The 8,684-nt window shown below is 52.0% G+C and overlaps 1 non-coding gene across 1 annotated transcript; it reads right to left on the bottom strand.

The window, feature by feature from the left end:
- Positions 1 to 5,341: 5,341 nt before the first annotated feature.
- LOC118998991 (U1 spliceosomal RNA) lies at positions 5,342 to 5,500 on the bottom strand. The gene has a single exon (XR_005069009.1). It is a non-coding gene; the product is annotated as a U1 spliceosomal RNA (small nuclear RNA).
- Positions 5,501 to 8,684: the final 3,184 nt, after the last annotated feature.

The raw sequence follows: 8,684 nt of genomic DNA, 5'->3' as shown, positions 1-8,684 counted from the left end.
TAAAGGCCTTTGTAAGAACTTTGGCTTTTACTCAGCTGCATTTTGTCAGAATATTCCCAAATCCCTGTGTTGAACCTGAGACGGGGTCCCCAGGCTTCTTTTGCCTGGCTCAGAGCTCAGAGAGCTGAATCTAGGATCAGGGTTTTTCTCACTGGGGAGGGTCCGAAAGGACGAATTTGCGGAGCAGAGGGCTATTGCCTGTGGATGGAGTGTGAGGAGGAAGGTGCCTGCTGGGGAAATGAGGACCTGCCTACCACACAGGGATGTTGGGGAAAGAGGCGGGGACAGGGGCAGGGACAGGGGCACAGAGGCTGAGAAAGGAAGGAGGGAGCAGTGAGAGTCTTGCCCAGCTGTCTCCCTCCCCCAAGCCTGTCCTTCCAGATTCACCAGGGACAGACCTGATACTCTTCTCCAGCCCCTCTTCCCACTGCCTGGGAAGTCCTGCTGTTCTTCGCCTGCTGAATCCCCACTCATCCTGCACAAGATTGCCTGTGAGCTTGCAGAGCAGGGGCTCCCCGCATGGGCCCAGCACGCCCCACTGAAGCATTTCCACACGGGATCACATGTGCCCACTGAGGGGCCTCGCTTCTCCAGGAGACTGTGGACGTGGACCACATCAGGCTTTGCTCACCTTTGTACCCTCAGATCTTGACACAGAGCAGGTGCTGACATGGCCAAGGGAATGAACAAATCCTCGCTGGGGTTTGGACGCCTCAGAGGGTTTGGAACAGAGTAAAACAATCAGATTAACATTTCGGGACAATGACCCTCATTCCATGCGTGTGGGGGAGGGGGCTGGAGGAAGGTGACAGCTATGAGGCTACTGCAATAGTCCCAGCAGGATCAAGAGAGACATGAGGAAGCACAGAACCAGGGTGCCCACTGCTGGGAATGAGAGCAGGAGCAAGAGCAGGGTTAACACTGGGCCTGGGGAGAGGACAGAGTGGAGGGTGAAGTCCCGCTCTCCCTCTTTTACTGTGTGTCCTTCCCTCTGCCCTGCCCATGGACAGATGTCATTCACTCACACAAGATGGCACAGGCTTCGGAGCCCCACTCTGGGTTCGGATCCCCTTTCCACCACATACTTGCTACGAAGCCCATCTGTGAGGCATGATGACAACTGAGGATTAGTTACTGCATTTTATTGATTCTAAGATTCCCTTTTTAACAGTTCTGCAATCAGGTGAGTCTTCAAGTCAACACCATGTCATGCATTCTTCAGTGTCACATAAAGAAGGCTCTATCTGAAGGCTGATGGAGCCTTAGATTTGAGGAGATACAAGTCTGGGGGGGAACCAGTACCCGGCATGTTGTGAGGGCTGAATAAATGTTAGCTCTGTTAAGCCCTGGCTGGTGTAGCTCAGTGGATTGAGCGCAGGCCTGCGAACCACATGATCTCAGTTCGATTCCCAGTCAGGGCACATGCCTGGGTTGCAGGCCAGTTCCCAGCAGGGGACTCACAAGAGGCAACCACACATTGATATTTCTCTCCTTCCCTCCCCCTCTAAAGATAAATAAGTAAAATATTTTTTAAAATGTTAGCCCTGTTATTACTGTCATTATTTGCTCTCTGGAGCATGAGGTAACAAATGCCCCTAAAAGAACAGAGAGATAAATATACTTTAGAGCTAAAAGAGAAAAGGAGATAATTCATAAATAGATATGCAGGTAAAAAATTCTTAATAATTTCCTCAAAAAAACCCCATCCAAAGCCTAATGCTTCCTCTGAAAGATCCCATTGAATTTTGCCAAAGCCCTTGAGAAATTCCACCTCTTCAGTGGGGCCAGAACTCCTGGCTCGCTGACCAGCAGGGGGAAGCAGGGCCTGTCCCCGGTGACTCAGGGGTGTTCCCTGTGTCCTTGCGAATTTCCCTGACTCACCATTACTCACTACCCACAGGCAGGGCTCTGCTACCTTCTGACCAGGAAACGGGTGCCCTGGGATCAAGGGTCAGACTCAGACAAAAGTGTGATTATAGCGTGTTCAGCACCGCCACTGCTCAGGAGAAGAGAGTGACCCTCGCTGGCGTCTTATTTTTGGCCTCCTTCCTGGGGTGCGTTCCTGCCTACTGATTTGGCAAATCCTGGGCGACTCGACTTGTTTTCTCTCCTCACTTAAATACATGTCTGGAAAAAGCCTCCACCCCCACAGACCCTGCTGTGTGTGTGGAAACGGTGACGAGCTTGGAGGAGGAGGAGAAACTGGGTGGCTGGTTTGCGAGCCTCCCTCTGGGTGCGGGGAGAAGAGTTGGCCCAGGCAGGCGCTCTGCGGGGCGGCCGCGGGTGTGCCCTGGGCTCAGCCAGGGCACCCAGCCCAGCTCTTATGCTCTCCTGCTCTGACTACTGTGACAGGAGAGCATCTCGACCACCCCTGCCTTGTCAGCCTCCCACATGCCTCTGGTGACAGGAGGAGGCTGAGAGCCTGAACACACAGGAATGTGACCGCACACAGGCAGCAGGCACATGCTGGACTGACCGTGGAGGGGAAGCTAAAAGCAGCCCCTGCCAGCGTGCCTGCTCCTGTGAGCTCTCAGCTGGGTGAGAGGCAGGAAGATGTGCCCAGGACACTTTTCCAGGGAAAATGAGGGACCGAGAGTCACCAGTGGGTCTCTTGGGGGACATTTTGGGCAGGAAAACCACCCTCCCTCCCGGCCCCGAGACGCCGCGCCAGCGTTCTTCCAGAGCCACAGACTGCCCTGGCCACCACGGCTGCCCTCACACCGATGGCATCTTCATTCCTGATGTGAAACCAGAGACCTGTCCACTCATGAGCTGTGTGGAGCCTCTTCTGTGGGCTGGGAGGCACCGAGACGGGTTCAAAGCCTCAGGACACCCCCTCCCATCTGCACTGGGAGGAAGGAACTGACAGAATGCAGGGCTCCTCTGAGGCTGGAGAGCCACACAGGAGTCCAGAAAAACAGGGCAGGCACCGAGAGAGGCCTGGAAGCAAGCGATGCCCGCACCCCATCAGCTCCGCCATGCTCCGATTGCAGCCACCTTTGCTCTGTGTAAAGGCGCTTTGCAAATGCAGCTGCGAGCCTCCAGCTCCGCGGACAACCCTGCTCCCCAACCTTCCCCATCTCAGCACTAAAATGAGCGGTTTCGTTGTCCATTAAAGATGCCTTCTTGAAGGCAGGGCTGGTCTAATTCACCCTTGATCTCCTGCCCCCAGCAGAGTGCTGGCACATTACTATGTGACAAACAAGTCACAAACATTTGTTGCATGAAAGCAGTGTGTGATACCTCAGCAACGCCTGTGTCAGACCAGGGAGACAGGCATTATCGTTCACTATTTATCATCCCCATTTCAGAGATGAGAGGACTTAGGCCCAGGGAGCTTAGAGCCTCGTCTGGGTCCAGCAGTTAATAAGGAGCAGATCTAGGTTTTTAGCCAAGGTCTGCGTGCTAATAAGGGGTGTGTCATGAACAAGAGCTGTTTGATAAACAGTACTGATCACAACAGCTTCCTGAGTTTGCAATTTTGTTCCCATTTCACAGATAAGGAAAGTGAGGCTCAGAGAGTTTCCATAGCTTGCCCAAGATCACACAGTGGTGGAGCCTGGTTAGGTTTGACCCTGGGTCTCCTGACTTTGCAAACCAGGATCTAACCACTGCACAGCACCATCTCAGCTGCACGCCTAAGAGTCGGCTGGTGTTCTTTTTCTGCAGAGCCCCCTATCTGGAATTTTCTGTTGCTTGCCTGTTTCTCCTGGGCAGCACCTGAGCTTTTGCTCCATCTTCCTGAGCACAGGGACCTCCTCCAGCTATACAGTACCCAGTGCAGGCCACCTCTGTACCTGGCCCGCCACCATGACTCAAGGCCCTCCCCGCCAGAGTCTGCTCAACAGACCTGGCTTTAAATTTCCCAATAAGTTCTGCCCCCAAGGTGACCTTGGGGAGAGATGTCAGAAACAAAATAACAGTGGTGAGAGGCCACTGAGAAGGTTGACAATGGCCACACAGAAAATCTGGCCGTCCAGCCAGTGCCTTGTTACTTTGGTGGCATCTTTTCAGCCAAAGCAAATACAGTGGCAGACCTGGCCTGCCTTTGCAGCTCCCATGCCCTCCGCAGATGCAGGTCACGGGTGCCCAGCTCTCAGCAGGTCCAGAGTGCTGGCACCTTGCCAGCTTTGCTGGGCTCTGCAAGGATTGCTGAGGAAACACACTCCTTGGACCAAATGTGGGGTCAATCCCATAATTGGACTTGTTAGGAGATCACTGGAGTGTTGAGAACAAATTCCAACAGTTTCGCAAAAAGAGACCCTGTTTACCTCACCCCCATTAGGATGGCTACTCTTTTAAAAAAACAGAAGTATTCACAAAGACATCAAGAAATCGGAACTCTCGTGCACCACTGGTAGGACTGTAAAATGCTGCGACTGGAAAACAGTACGGCAGTTCCTCAAAACACAAAAAACAGAGCTACCATGTGATCCAGAAGTCCTACTTCTGGATATGGGTCCAAAAGCAGTAGCCCCGTCTGGTGTGGCTCAGTGGACTGAGTGCTGGTCTGCCAGCCAAAGGACCGCTGCTTCGATTCTTGGTCATGCCTGGGTCACGGGCCAGGTCTCCATTTGGGGGTGCGTGGGAGGCAGCTGGTCGATGTCTCTCTCTCTCTCGCACATTGCCGTTTCTTTCCCTCTCTCCCTCCCTTCTCCTCTCTCTAAAAGTTAATCAATAAAATCTTTAAAAATGTTGAAAGCAGGGTCTCAAGGGGATATTGGCGAACTCACACTCATTGCAGTGTTATTTATAATTCCATCAAGAGGTGGAAGCGATCTAAATGTCCATTGAAGATGAATAAATAAAATATGGCCCTATACATACAATGGGTATTACTCAACCTTAAAAGGGAAGGAAATGCTACATGTTACACACTGCAACATAGGTGGACCTTGAGGACATTATGCTAAGTGAGCCAGACGCCAAAGGACACATTTACTGCGTGATTCCACTTACAGGAGGCGACTAAAGTTGCCAAGTTCGTAGAAACAGAAAGTAGAGTGGTGGTTTCTGAGAACCTGGTGGAGGAGACATGGGGAATTATTATTCAATGGGCACAGAGTTTTAGTTCTGCAAAGTAAAAAATGTTATAGAGGTTTATTGCATAACAATGTGAATATACCTAACCATGCTGAGCTGTGTACACTTAAAAATGGTTAAGATGGTAAATTCTACGTCTCTTACTATAATTAAAAATAAAATTTTAAAAAAGGGGAAACCCCGTGGAGTTCCTCACTTTGGGGGTATTTATAATATTGTCCAACGTAGTTACTTGGTACGCATTGTTTTCTTCAATTCTCACCGCGGCTTATTTATTTATTTGTTTTTATTTTCTTGTCAGGGGAGAGCGAGGACACAGTCCCCCACTACCACAAATCACGCGGTTTCCCACACTTGGGGAAATCGCTGGGGTCAGCACATCAGAGTGTAATGGATAAAGCCTCGCCCCAGGAAAACCACCTTCGTGATCCTGGTACCTCCCCTGCCGGATAAGTATAATTCTCAGTGTGATTTAATGTGGTGGCCATCACAGTTTTCTTTCCACATCCCGGGGAAACTGAGGCCCAGTGAGAGAAACCGGCTTACAGTCTCAGGGAACTCAGTGAGGGGAAGAGCCCCAATCTGTGCTCAGGTTCGTCTGCCTCTGTGGGAACCGTTGGCCCCAGCCCGCCCCTCGCCCGCGGGGCCCGCGGAGGATCCCCTCACGGAAGCTTCCACTCACGGACAGAAAGAAAATGGACTTTCAGTGTAAGTGCTCCATTTCCCCACTGAGCCCAAGTTCCAAGCCGCATTCACCTTCTGTTTCCTGACTCACTTGGGGAATTGAGCTGAGTGCTGAGCACGCGTAGCTCGTGAGTGACAAACACTGAGGCACTAGTTGGGTTTTTTAAAAACTTCTCAAAATGCCAGAATGGGTTTTCACAGAAAATACCATTGGAGTACTTTCAGCTCACAAGGCGTTTTCACAGGCATTAACCTGTTTGCCCCCGACAGAGTCCCTGGGCAGAAGACGTAATTTTCATCTCCATGTTACAGAGCAGGGAAGCGCAGCTCCGAGGGGCCCGCTCAGAGTCCCCCAGCTGGGAGGACACGTTCAGGAGGCACGACTCGACAGGTGTCTCAGGACCCCGCGTCTGTGATGCTTTGGCAGACTGCCTCATCAAGCTAGGGCAGGACACCGGGCACCCTCTCTCACTCGGGGCTGTCGTGTGGTGGGTCTCACTCGACGCTCACCTGCTGCTGCTGACCGAGAGGGTGAGCCTTGATCTGTCTCCAAGGTCAACTCCTGACAGTCCCTGTGAAGGCTGGAGGCGCAGCTCCCTGAGATTGCAATTGCAGCCTTTGAATTCTCAGCCAGGCACCAAGTGGCTATGAGTGAAATGCCTGGGCAGTCCCAGCCCCAGGAAAGCGCTGGTCAGAAGGGGTCAGGCTGGAGTCCAGCGAAGCAGGGAGGCCTGGCAGCTGGCAGAGGACAGGAAGGCGCACACGGGGTCAAGCTTGGGTGAACAGCTAAGACCATGAAACTCAAAATGAGTTGACCAGGTTTGCTGCCCTGGGGGGTCAGAGATTTGCCCAGAGGGGCCGGGGTGGGAGAATAGAGGACCCAGGCTGCCAGCTCTCTGCCCTGTTTCCCATCCCCTGCCAAGTGTGGGCAGCTTCAAGCCCAAGGATTCTGGCCCCAGAGTGAGGGTGGTCGGTGGCCTGCAGGTGGGAGCAGCAGGATGGCCACCCAGGGGCCAACCACAGGTTGGTCCTTTCATTATGACATTTTTCTCCTGATTACAAAGGTATCTTGTGTTCACAATAAAAAAAAATTGAAGACTACCAAAAACCCACATCCCAGTGATGCTCTCTCTCTCTTTTTAACTGTATGAAAGGCCAAGGTAAAAGGCAAATGCCCTCATCTCTCCCCTCCCACCTCGCCCCTCCCCCACTCTCCCAGAGCTCCTCCGTGGGGACAGTTTGATAGAATTTGCTAAGGCTCCTTCTCTCCCCTTCTCTTCCCTTTGGAGGGAGCAGGCAGCGATTTTCCCTGAAGGGAAACAAAAACTCAGTCACGGCTGTAACTGACAACGTAAAGGTGCATTTCGCTCCAACTCCTTTTAAATATGCTGGTGACAATGTGATCTGTCCGGGAAGTGTCCTGCCTCTGTCCGCTCTGGACCCTCTACCTCCCTGACCTCTGGCCACTTCCACAGCCTTCCCAGAGGAAAGCCGAGGAGGACACCTGTTGTCCTCGATGCCCCCCCAGTAGGTTGCATTCCACCAGTAGAACGTCAGACCTTGTTTTATATTTAAGTTTTCATTCACTTACTTTTAGAGGTGTCCTGACTGGGAATTGAACCAGCAACTTTTGGCCTTACAGGATGACACTAAATGAACTGAGCCACACCACGCAGGGCTGCGTGTCAGATCTTTAATGAAAAACTTCATTTTCCTGGAAAATGCAGCTCTCCCTCTTGGGAACTGTGAACCTTCAAATGTGTGGAAGAGAAATGAGTTATAAGTTTCTTTTCTAAGGACAGAGTTTGGTTGTTTGGTTGTTCTTCAATGATATTTATGGGGTTTTTTCCTGACTATAAAAATAATATATTCGTTGTAGAAAACATAGAAAAAGAGAAGAGCATAAATAAGAAAACAAAATATGCTCATAAAATGTCACCCAGAGATAACCCTTACTAACACTTTTTACATAAAACCTCCCTGTCTCTTCCCTATGTAAACAACATGTGTTTATACACACACCCGCTCACATACACACATACATAATGCCAACTGGGCACCTCACTGTTACACCGTGTCGTTTGTATTCTTTGATCACGCGACTCTTAATGCACACGTGCACGCTGTCACCTAAATACACCAAATATTGGCCACTAGTCCCCCACTGCTGGACACATGAGCAGGTTCTAACTCTTCTCTACCAGGTCCGATGCTGCGAGCTGCACCCTGCGCAGGTTCTAATCACTGGCCTTGGGAGCACACACAGAGGAGCCAGAGCCTGGGGCAGGGCTGCTGAGAAGAGCGTCACCCACCTGAGAAACCCGCAGAACGTGGACACTTGGGACACCACGGCCTTCCCCGACTGCACAACGTGGCCTGTGGCTGGCCCCTACTGAGTGCCACGTGAGACATGACAGGCAGGTGCTGCTTGCTGGCTAGATGAACTGCCTTAATGAAGTCCTCCCTCCGTAACAACAGCTCGAATTCCGCAGTGGACGGTGTGCTCTGCCCTCCCCACGGGCACCCCACCTGCCGGCCCCAACCTTGTGCTGCTGGCACAGAGCTCCAGCTACAACAGCCGGGCTGAGGTGTGGCCGACACCTCGTGAAGGGCACAGAGCGAGGAGCACAGCATTAACACCCTGCCCGTGGGGACCTTCTGTATTGAGAAGCGGCTCACCATGCCAGCTCTCTCTCACCAGGTTGCTTGAAAAGCAGAGGACAGTTAAGGGGGCAGACAGTAAGGACTACATGAGGAGAAGGTAGCAAGCAGGAGCCAGGAGCATCAGAAGACAGGAGACAGAGAGTCCGTAATTGGGTTTGGCTTGAGTGGCCAAGGGCTCCAGCACCAGGGTCCAGTTGTCCTGGAGGGCTGCTCTCTGTCTGATGAGACCCCTGCCAGTCTCCCTACCTCCCCAGCACAACCTTAGAGTAAAGCCTCGTCGCTGGAAGTACCCG

This window comes from Sturnira hondurensis, unplaced genomic scaffold, assembly GCF_014824575.4.
Source record: "Sturnira hondurensis isolate 20B ecotype Veracruz unplaced genomic scaffold, ASM1482457v3 Scaffold0014430, whole genome shotgun sequence".
NCBI classification, from domain to species: Eukaryota; Metazoa; Chordata; class Mammalia; order Chiroptera; family Phyllostomidae; genus Sturnira; species Sturnira hondurensis.
Note: the sequence above shows the minus strand (reverse complement) of the source record. Positions and strands in the feature narration are given on the sequence as shown.